Genomic DNA, 11,655 nt, shown 5'->3' on the forward strand with positions numbered 1-11,655 from the left:
GCCCTGGACAACTGAAATGATTCATCCTCATAAACCAAGGCAGGAACAGGCAGGAACAACTCTGCTTAAATTACCTCTGTAAAATGCTTATTTAGTCTGACCGCAAGTACTGCGGTGACAAACTCCGTTACTTCCCCCAGCAGTGTATTCTAGGACATGACCATTTCCACAACTGGAACTTTTTTCCTCAAGTCTAGCCTGAATCTTCCCTGATCCAATTTAATTCCATTATTCCTTATCCTGTCCCCAGAAGCAATGGAAAACAGATTATTCCTTTTCTCTCTGAAGCAATTTGGAGACACTTAACGACTCAGCACACTCTGCCCCCCATCGGGCAGATTGCCCGAGCCTCCCCCGATCCTTGCCCTTACCTCTCGGTGAAGGCTACTGCACGACATCCTAAACTCCAGGTGAAACACAGGCCAAACCAGCTAAAGTTTGTTTTGTGTGCGAGTTTCAAACCAGGCTCCTGTTAGTACACGGCAGCGGGCCGCCTTTTCACATCTTAACGTGGGCGATTAACGCCCAATCCACACCTGAAACAACCTCCGCGTCGAACGCACCACTTGCGGCTGGCTCGTGTTTACACAAGAAGGGCTCATTCCTACCTGCGCACCACAGGCGGCAGCGCTCCCTGAACGAAGCAGGCGCCAACCGGCCGCAACCGGTTCCGGGCGGCTGCAGCCTAACGGCAGCGGCGCGTGCACGCTAGAACCGCCGCCGCGCGCAGGGGCGAAGGGTGCGCGTGAGGAGAAGCGAGGGAGGGAGGGAAGGAGGAAGCGCGGGAGCATGGCGGCTGTGCGCGGCTGCGGCGGGAGGCCGCGCTGAGGTGGGGACCGTGGCCAGCTCACTCCAGGCTGGGGACAGGCAGAGGCACGGGTTTGGGAAGCCAGGGGAGAAGTAATTGGTGAAATGGAGACTGAGAAAGGAGGGAAAAGTGTGCTTATTTAAATGTTTGACTTGGGGGGGGGTATTATTTTGGGGGGGTTTGGGGTTTGTTTTTTTTTTTTTTATATATAATACCAGGTAAGCCGGTATTAATCTCCAATAAATTAAATTCACTCAAAAATCTCCAAGTCAAAGGCCGTTCTACCCATGGCACTACCCACATGGCATACTTTTTATTTCTCCCCTCAGAGCTACATCCTATTCTTTTCCAAACCACCTCTGCAAATTCTTAAGATCGTTTTGCCCTTTTAGCACACCAGAAGCCTAAAAGCACAATATCATTTTTAGAAACAAAATCCAGAATTACCAGTTTATTTTCCAAGTGAGTTGAAAGAAGTTCTGTGGGCACTAAGAATATCTTTGAAGTTTATACTGGTACGTTGTGGTATCTGAAATACTTTTAAGTCTTGCACACACAGAATGCTATGCAGATTAGGTAAGGATTATATTTATATTGTACTTACCCAGCACTGTAATTACTTAAGTTTTATTCTGAAGTGTTCTACAGAGCCATTACTGAAGGTTATTTTTTCCACTTGATTTATCACACTGTAGATGCTGCCACACTTAGGAACAAGAGTGCCACGACTGCAGCAGCACCCACCCTTCCACAGCCCAGCCTGTTACACTTCATAAACACCGTATTCACTTTGAACTGCTCAAGATGAACTTGGAAAGGTGAGAGATTAAACAGTCTCAACAATTTATCATGTGTTTGTGAAATTGAGTACACAGAAATTAGGAAGTCAGCAGGAATTACAAGTATATTCATTAATATCAGCAACAACACACAAACATTTCTCTAATCATTGCAGAGTAAAATGGGACTTGGTGTATCCAGGAGCAGCACCCTTCCACACCACCACCAGCTCAGGGGAGCACTGCACCATACAAACCAGTAGTGACACCTTGTGTGCAAATAAGACATTAATCTGCTTGATTGGGGAATAGGTTGAGGAAAGCATTTCTTTCTGATATGCTTAAAACAAACAAAGGAAAAGTTTCCTGTGAGAAGAAACACATAAGAAGTATTTACTAAAAAAGTACATGCACCACAACAAGTAAAAAATAGCCACCATACTGGGCTGTACAAACAGCCTGTTGGGATTTTCCAAGGGTGCCCTTGTAGAGGGAAGTGCAGTATGTTTAAAGATACTGCATCAATAAAGACAATGACTTGTAGCTGATTTCTCAAACTGGCTTTCTCTTTGACACTAGGCAAACTCATCCCCATCAGCACTCCTGGTTTCTCAGTGTAAGCCAGGGAAGCATCTTGCCAGTCATCTAAGTAAACGGTTTGAATAATACCAGGCAATTTTTAATCAAACAGTTATTTGTGGATACACATTTCAGCAGTTTTAATAATATTTACCTACCTCATAGGGATGCTGCTTAATTTAAGCAGTCGGTTAACATTTTAATGATACTTTCAAAACACAAAAGCCTAGTGATGACACAGCTAAGGTTCATAAATGATGCTATTGTTCCTTAGATTAATAATATCTTCATCAAAGATGCCCTGTGAAAAACTGCAGACTGCTTTTGTGCTTTATTTCAAATAGCAACAAAACCATTATAATTAGAATTTTTTCTGGTTTTCAAGGCTCCTTATAAACAGTTTTTAGTTTCACCTAAATTAATTTTCTTTCTCATTTGAAAGAACTGGGAGGAATACCCAAGAGAGAAGGAAAGTGAGAAAGAGCACTGCTAGTCACATCACTTCTCAGTACTCTCTAGCTCTGTACTGAAAATGTACTTCAGTGCTTCAGGAGCTGTGAAAATTCAAGCTGTGATCATACAGGCTAGAAGGAGAGTGGGGGCTGACAAAGAGGGAGGTGTTGCTTTTGTTACGTATTTTACTTTAACATAATACATAGTTGCCAATATGAAAAAAATTGCATGTACTTTTCATTCTGTGTTAGAATGTGCCACATTACATCAGTGTGCCTTGTTACATAAAGTAATAAGTGATGTGCCACCCACATCTTTTTTTTTTTTTAACTTTTGTTTATGATTTAAACCAATAATCACACTAAACATTTGGAAATAAATTAAGCCTTTTCAGACTGATTAAATTGGCTGAATGCTTTAAACATGTGACTCCAGCAGATCTAATCATCCCAGGATAGTCTGGGAGTTAATCATGCAAATGTCTTCAGATATTTCAATTTGCAAAGCTGTGTTTGTAGCATGCACTCTTCCAAAGCATCTGTATTCCGTGGTATGAATTGCAACTGTTCAGTGACAGGGCAGCAGAAAAAGTTATTAACTAGAAAAACACTTAAGCTAAATAAAGTAATTCAATTACAAAGTTTTGATCAGAAGAACGGAATAAAATTTGCCAGAGACTCTACACAACTGTAAGAGGTATGGGCCAATTGGCTCCAATTAGAAGGGACTAAGGAATACAGAATAGCTCCAATACCAAACTTGTATCCCACAACTTCACTGCTCGTGCACATACATTCCAGCTTACTACATGTACTTTGCGGAATTAGATTTTTCTGTGCGTACTGCACATGAGGAAAATGGTGGTGTTCCTAAACTTCCACCGAATGTGAGTCATTTACTACTCACAGTAATCCTTTTTTCTCTACCTTTCTGTGTGAAGGAAAATTTCCAGATGAATGAGGTGAATCATGGATTCCATCTTCAGAGAAAACTATTTTATTTTCAGCAGAATCTGAACTTTTCCTACCACATCCCCTTTCCTGTCTCTGGGATGACTGGAAAAAACTACATCTAAATCACATTATTTGAGGTTGCAGCTGATCTTCTTTAAAGCTTTATTAGAGCACCTGGAAAAGGACAGAATATCATAGAAGAAAAAAAAACAGTTTTATAAAGTTAACCTAACCACTAAGAATTTTTATACTTTACCTGTTCCCTAATGAAGCATTTAATTTGCATTAAAATATGTTATGGCTATTACTAGGACATAATATATATATATCTAACTTTATATACTGCCTGAGTTCTATTCCTTGATTAACCCACCTAAACACTGTTAAAACAAGTAAGGTTAATGAAAACAAAGGAGCTCAATCCAGAAATTTAACTTTAGAAATAGTCTCCAAAAACCTTAAAAAACAGTTCCCCAAGTTTTAAAACCTGCCCTGTAATCAACTGGCAAAACCAGTTTTAGTTCAGCTGTGTAACATGTTCAGCTTTTTAAAATGTAGCCAAATAATCAGAATTACAGACAGCAAATCAGTGTAGATAACTAGAATCCATTTTGTGGAGAAGACAAGGATCAAAAGATAGCTGAAAGTCTGACAACTCCTGCGTGCCACCAAAAGATGTCAGCGATATCTTGTTGGTTTATAAATGGATAAAATTTATCTTATTTGCCTAAGTAAGAAGAGCAGCAGTTATGAAGAGCATTCTACAAAACAGTGAAACATAACTGGCTAGTAAGACTTTTGTGAGATGAAATCCCAGAAACAGTAAGCAACAGAATTGGCTGGAGTTACAACTGAGATACTACACAGTATTTGTAAAATTTAAACCAGTTAGTTTGATAGAACTGTGAATAAATATAAGATGAATCTGGGTCTTAAAGATGAGAATCCCAGAGCCAGTTTGTTTCTTCTGATGCTTTCTTCCTACACTCAGGAAGAGCCTTCTTCAATGACATTAAGGTTATGATGGAAAAATAATTCCAATAGAGGTCTATAGAGATTTTGTTAATATGCCTTTATGATGTGATATTATGACGGCAATTCAATTTCATTGCAGGCCTAATGAGACCGTGTTACAATGTCAAAATGAAAGGAAACTATATTAATCAAGTTATACTACCCTGAGAGAAAGAAAAACCTAAAGAAATTAACCCCATTAAAAACTATTTTAAAACAACATTAAGATTTAGTGAATTCAGAATTGCTATGCTTTTGTTGTTTTAGTGCTTCAGGTAGAAGCTAAATTTGGCACTGATTTACAACTCATTAAGTATATTGACATCAGGGGAATCGGTGAAAGTTTTGAGGAAACACAGAACAAAATTTAAGGCAAGTACTGTGGTTACGTAAAGCATTGGGCACAGCCTGTTTAGTCCTACAGTTAAATCTTTTTTTCCCTTCAGCAGAACCAGAATTTTGATTTTTCTCACTTAGAAAAGGTGGCAATTTGGCCAGCGTTTAAGAATTTTAAGTTCTTGTAGCTCGTTTTTCTTGATATCACCATATTTGAATTTGTACTGTAAAATTAGATCTCCAAAACTGCAACAGTGAAGAGAATTCAAGTGGAAAATTCCTACAGACTTCATTAGAAACGATTATTACATTGGCAACAATAAAGTAAGAGCTAATACATACTGTGAATACATAAGGAGTCTTGTTTAGGTCCCAAGTGGTCAAAATTGAGGCTAATAGAACATGCCACAACTGATAAACAACCTTTGCTAGCTATACCAGCTATACCTTTAGAATCACCTATAAGGGAGGCTAAGTCAAAGTTATGAAAACTGTCATAAACCCATTTGAAAATATTCAAATGCCTGTATTAAAAGAAAAAATATATAAATATTTTAATAAATTTTTTTTTTTTTTTGCAACACATACCTTTTCATGTGAGTCTCTGTTGTGATAAAATATTCATTTGGATGTTTATTAAGAATCTTTGTCCATTCCAAGCTAAAGTTTCCTATTAAATGTAGAACTTAGAGCATTAATGAGAATTCCATAAAGAGTAGCATATGTATTCCATTTAAAATGTGCCACTGTAATTTTCCAGACCATATGGTAATGGCAACATGAAGTTCTGGTCTCTGTAAAAACTGCCACCCACCTGAACAGGTTATGGACTTTCCACCAGTGCAGAAGGCAGTGCAACACCATTTTTACATAATAGGTACTTACCAATTTTCAGCAAGGTAATCAGAAGGTTGGACATTTCAGAATCAGCAAGACATTAGCACCAAACATTTTGGACATGCACCATACCAGTTTTCACTGTGCCATCCTTCCTCTTTCAGCTCACATATTGTTCGTAGCAAACCCTGATATCTACATGGCACTATGAAGAAAGATTCACAAACCCACAAAATTTCCATTGATTTTCACTTCTATTACTGTTAAACATGCAGCGATGGCACTTTGTCATCACAGTATTAGGGAAAATTGACGGAAGGAAAGTATGGGCCGTTCCTAAACTCAAAATCCAGTTGCTTCTATTTTTCCTTGTCCTTAATTGATACACATAAACATGCACAGAGAATCTTTTGGAAGATGGCTGGCACATAATATTTTTTTCCAGCTGTTTACTGTATAACTTGAATAAAATTCCTGCTTCCAACATCATCATTTATTATATACAATATTGTATTTCCTAGAGGCTATATCCCTGTTGTAGGAGGCATTGTACAAATAAGAACAGAAATAGTCCCTGCACAAAGATCAGACCCCAGAGGTTTGCTTTATTTCAATTATTTTTCTCACAGAGCCTGTACCTAAGGCCTGTAAAAGTTCAGGCTCATATAAGCATTTTCTTGTGTCATTCAGGGTGGGCTTTAAAAAGAAACAACAAATGCACCAAAAGCAGCTCCTGCCATTTCAAGAAACATGTTCTTTGTGCAGACATGATATTCACTCATATATCTATCTCATTTACAGAGATATTGTCAGATAACTCATTTATGTCAGATGTAAATTTACTGTACATTTTGTCAATGTAGTAAATTTCTGTTGCTGTTACTAGCCTTAGCAGAGATAAGCTTTAGTTGCACCAGCATTATACTAATTGCATGTTATTTCTAAATTTTCACAAACTTATTCTTGTTGGTGCTATCTGGAAGAGTCATAATGGTTTGCTAATGGATTCACTGAAACCTTATCTGTCTTGCAAAATAATGTTCACCATAGTGCTACGTTCTACTGCAAAAATCTCAGGACTACTGTCAACACTGCAATGACAGAAGTAAAGAGCAATGCAGCACTGAAATTGTAATAGACTAGAAAGCAAAAAACTGAAATTCAGGCCATATAAAACATGACCTATAATCCACAAGGTAATTTGTATATATACACTCAGTTGTATATATACATTCCATGAAGAATGTACAAACCAACACAGGATCAAGAGAAATCTGTTGGGGGAAATATTCAAGAAAACCTACGTGCAAACTGTTCTTGCTGATCAGAAATCTAAATTCTTTGCTGCCTAATCATGCAAAAGGAAATATTTTTTTACAAGGCTATGCATATTTATTTTATCCGTGAATTTTTCTGCACTGAACTTCCCAGGAGTGAGAAGAGAGAATTTTGTTCCTGTGACCTTGGCCATAATTATGTTAACTACGTAACGACCAAGAGGAACAGTTTCCTTCAGAACATGAATCATATCAGTAAGAAGATATGTATCACATATGAGAGTCAACATACTGACATAAACTTATTTTTATTGCAGTCTATTCACATAGGGATTGCATCAATTTAACTATTTAAATAGTAAAAATCAATCTGGCTAAAATACTTACTATGAAAGTTCTTCATACACAAGGCCCATTATAAAGATCACATCTTTTGCTAGCACTTTCCTTTGAGTATTTGATAGATTTGCTTTGCAGTTGGCATATTCAAATGGTTATATTATGGCTTTAGAATAACGTGTATGATTTACACTCTTTTTCTGTGTTGGTATAATCTGGTTTACAGTGTTAAAAATAGACATAAAGTTTTAAAACTAGACATAGTCTCACAGGTCTAAGTAACAAGCTAAAGACGGCTGCACTTAATGCAATCTAGTTTTTATATTACAAAGATCTTGCTACTCAGTGTATACATTTAATATATTTATTCATCTTTGCAAGTGCCCAAAGGCTCCACTAAATAACTGGGGGAAGGGGAGAGGAAAGATACACAGCTTTGCAACACATACAGAATTCTTTCATGTCCATCAGTTTTCTTGAAACATACTATTCTGTTTCTTTATAAAGACTGATACCAAGTGTTGTCAAAAAAAAAACAACAGAAAAATAAGCCAACACAAATCTGATGTAGTTATGAGATGGTAAATAGACTTTTGTACAGAAGACTCAAATGACTTAACAGGTTTGAATCAACTTCAAATTGCTGGACAGTGTTTATGGACTCAGTCATTGAATCTCATCACTGAATTCTTCAGATGACTTCAGGAAGTGATCAGCAAGAAGTTAAGATTCTTAAGCAGTGCCTTTCCCATCTCATAAAGACGGCTGAAATGTTGAAAGGTTTTCCATTTCAAAGCAAACTAAATCAAGGATATGTCAAGCTTTTGTATTTATAAATCTTCCCCAAAAAGGAAGTAGACTAATGAATGTCAACAGCCAAGACTTAAACCTGATTGCCCATATTAGACATTAAGTAGTTTTTAACTACTATTAGACATTACTGTAGTTTTTAACACATTGTTCACCCATATGAAAGCTTTCCTCTTGTCTCAAGGCAGCTTATGCACTTTAAAAGTTCTTGGTGGAACAGCTTAAAAAAAAATCTAAGTATATAGTGCAAGAAAGATATGCAGTCTGCCTATTTTTTCCATTCCTTCAATGATTTGCTAGGTATAACTTCCCTTTATTAAGATACACTGATCTTTTCAGTACAATCAGCTTTAATTTTTTATCTGTGCATACAATTACAAATAGCAGATATATATGTAATTCCAAAATTCCTTTCAAAAGATCTGCTACTTTGTCTTTTACTCATGCCAAAGAAGGTCTAAAAGAAAAGACTGCAGACTACAGATTTTTCAAAGATGAAATTCTTTAGAACTCAAGTTAATGCCATCTGGTCCAGCCAATTAACTTTTTCTATTAATACCTAAACTTGAGTTTCCCCCGTTCCAGTACTGAAACAACCTTGAGCTCTTCACTAGTAAATACACATGCAAAAGCCTAACTTTCTGGCAAGACCTTAGTTGGGTTCATGTTATTTTGTACCTTGATCACCTTGATGACTGTCCATTTACAGTGGCTTTGCAGCTCTCTAAAATTTTCTCTTATTGATATTTTCAAAGATGCATTGAAAATAATTATGCAAGCTCCTTGAAAAATGTTTACCTCTCTTTGCTGATGTCCTGGTTATATCCTTTAGTGTTATTCTTTAGATAGCATTCCAATTCCTTGAAGCAAAACTTACTTTTGTAGACCTCCTTATCAAAGTCATGGTAGATTTCTTCACACACACACACACACACACACACACACATTTCCTAAAGTATTTTTTGGTACATTATAATGCAATTACACTACATTTATCAACATTGTATTTTAAATACCCTACTTACCAATTGAAAACTTTCTGCCTATTGGTTTCCCCTCAACTCTCTTTTTAGCAGGACTTCCCGTTTGCACATAGTTTCCTTTTCTAAAGCTACATATGCGCTGGTTTAAAAAAAAAAATGTTTCTGTAGGAAGATTAAATAGAAATATGCTACTACTAATGTAAGAAGTAGCTAATTTTGAAGCATTTCTTGGGCAATGATCAACTAAGCCAAGATTTGTATCTGCTACCAAACTATGCCATGTGAAGTAGTTATTCATGAAATCTGAAAATTGAATCTGTGCACTGCACCTCCCGTGACATTTCTTGTCTTACCTAATTGAATCTTTTTATTGAGATTCCTTCTCATGGGGTGTGTTCCCCTAACACACTGAACTGACTATCGCTGTCCTGTTTCACAGCTGTATTACAGACAAATACTGGTTTCCCTTATATGTTACAAAGTCTATGTTACCCACTAACATGCTTCATATCTGATTTTTCTTAGTTTTAATTTGCATTCAACTTTCCATCAGTATCTACTCAGTGTTTCCCTTGCCTTGGTATTGCAATGTTTCACTATGTATATTTCTAGCATGCTAGTTTCTAGCATGTGTATTACGTTCAGAAGCTGATGTAAATTTAGGTTTTCCAATAGGTTTTCTTAGACTCATTTGCTGAAATGTACACATTTGCTTCAAAGACTGCAGCAACCTTAGTGATGTGCTCTTACACGTACAACAGCTTTTCCTCACTCTTTTGTCTATATTTAATTTTAATGCTAGCAATTCAACTTCGATTATTTCTCCTGTGCCTACTCCTTTATTTCAAAAAGTTCTCCATTTCATAATGAAGCCGATTCATTTTCCACAGAGCATATAAATTTCCTCAACTATATCTTCAAATGCTGCTTCACCTTTCAGTCTGGCCCCAAAAACTGGGAAGCCATTCCCAACTTGATTTTTACATTTCAAGTCCAGCAACTCTTCTACCTTTTCCTGTGTTACTGGCACAACAAATACAAGCACAGGTTGTTCACTGGTATGTCTGTTCCAACAAGAATAGCTTAGGAATGTCTATATATATTTCAGTATAATATTATTTTGATAACTAACCTGCCAAATAATATCACCACTTAGTGTGAATGCTGAAGTATTTTTATATTATTAGAGTTATTTTAATCACTGGCATGCACTGTGTGTTTGTATTTTTTCCAAATATTGGGAAATCAGTTAAAATAATATAATGCCACTGGGAAAAACATAATTTGCAAAATAAATCTAAGCAATTGACACCAGATGTTCTATTTTTTTCAAAATTTGCATTTTCAGTTTTATAATATTTACATTTTTCTTCTGGAAAAATGCTTAAGTAATCATACCTCAAAAGGATGGATTTTTTAGTTCTTCTGGCTTTTGGTAGTATGCCAGTGTAATTCAAAGACAAAACTCAGGTCATATTTCCAAAGTCAGTCACACTTACTGGTTTCATGCCCTACCGTACAAATACAGCATCTTTGATTTTAGCCATACGTAGTCTTATCTATGGATCTTCTAGAAGCAGAGATAAACAGCGTATTTTAATGACAGTGTTCTGCTGAATCTGAAGCGAAATGGAATCCAGGAACTGATAAGAATCTTTTCCTAGATATAAGAAAACCTGAATATTCCAGTCATGGCTGTTGGCTGTTTCTTGTTCATCTAGTTTCACCTGAAGGATATAAGTTATTTCAGCTAAAGAACTAAAGATTTTAATCTAAAATTAAAACTTTTTGATAGCCTTAGATCAGAATTCATCTAATCAAAAATTTATTTTTACTTGTATGCAGACATGCATGAGAGAGCTTGTTCTAAGCTGCAATAATTTTCTTCATAAAAGAAGAGGAGATGCCTTCTGAGGTCACAAAATGTTTACGGGTCACTGGAATTCCACAGTATGAGCTCTCAAACAGAGAGTTTAATATTTTTTTAATTCTTTGTGTGAGACAGATTAACCATTTATAGAAAAGGAAAAGCATTTTGTTTAGGTTCAAATGTTTACCTCTACATTCATTAAGAAAACCTTAGGAGACTACATGTTCTTATTTCTTGTTTCTTTTTTACTCCAAGAGTACATTCAGTCTATTTTTTAATTTACTTTAGGTTTAGAGTGAGCAATAAACTTAGCTGTAGGCAAAGAAACACAACACAGCATGAGTTGGCAAGGCCTTGAGAAACACCATATACCCAGTTCTGCCACCACAGTTAGCAAAAACCAGTCAATACAAAGTTTGGGCAATGAAATCCCAGAGCTAAGAGGTAGTCTCTGCTTATCTCCAGATTTTTAACTCACTTTAGTAAATAACATTTCTTCAGCATTTTACTTATTCTTTTAGCAAGATTCCCTAAATGTTCTTGGTTTACTATCTCAGATAAAATGAGAGTACTTACACCGAGGCCGCACAGTAGTTTCTGAGGTCTGGGCTCACATC

The 11,655-nt window shown here is 36.5% G+C and overlaps 1 long non-coding RNA gene across 2 annotated transcripts; it reads left to right on the forward strand.

Moving 5' to 3' along the window:
* The first annotated feature begins 651 nt into the window (after nucleotides 1-651).
* Nucleotides 652-2,113, forward strand: LOC133265523 (uncharacterized). Of its 2 annotated transcripts, none has more exons than XR_009741993.1 (3): nucleotides 652-739; nucleotides 1,504-1,626; nucleotides 1,764-2,113. It is a non-coding gene; the product is annotated as an uncharacterized LOC133265523 (long non-coding RNA). The 2 variants fall into 2 exon arrangements; XR_009741992.1 differs by lacking the exon at nucleotides 652-739 and adding an exon at nucleotides 824-937.
* The last annotated feature ends 9,542 nt before the right edge of the window (nucleotides 2,114-11,655 follow it).

This window comes from Pezoporus flaviventris, unplaced genomic scaffold (genome assembly GCF_033815535.1).
Source record: "Pezoporus flaviventris isolate CSIRO_AGI_PZ_B2104156 unplaced genomic scaffold, CSIRO_AGI_Pfla_v1 ptg000005l, whole genome shotgun sequence".
Taxonomy (NCBI): domain Eukaryota; kingdom Metazoa; phylum Chordata; class Aves; order Psittaciformes; family Psittacidae; genus Pezoporus; species Pezoporus flaviventris.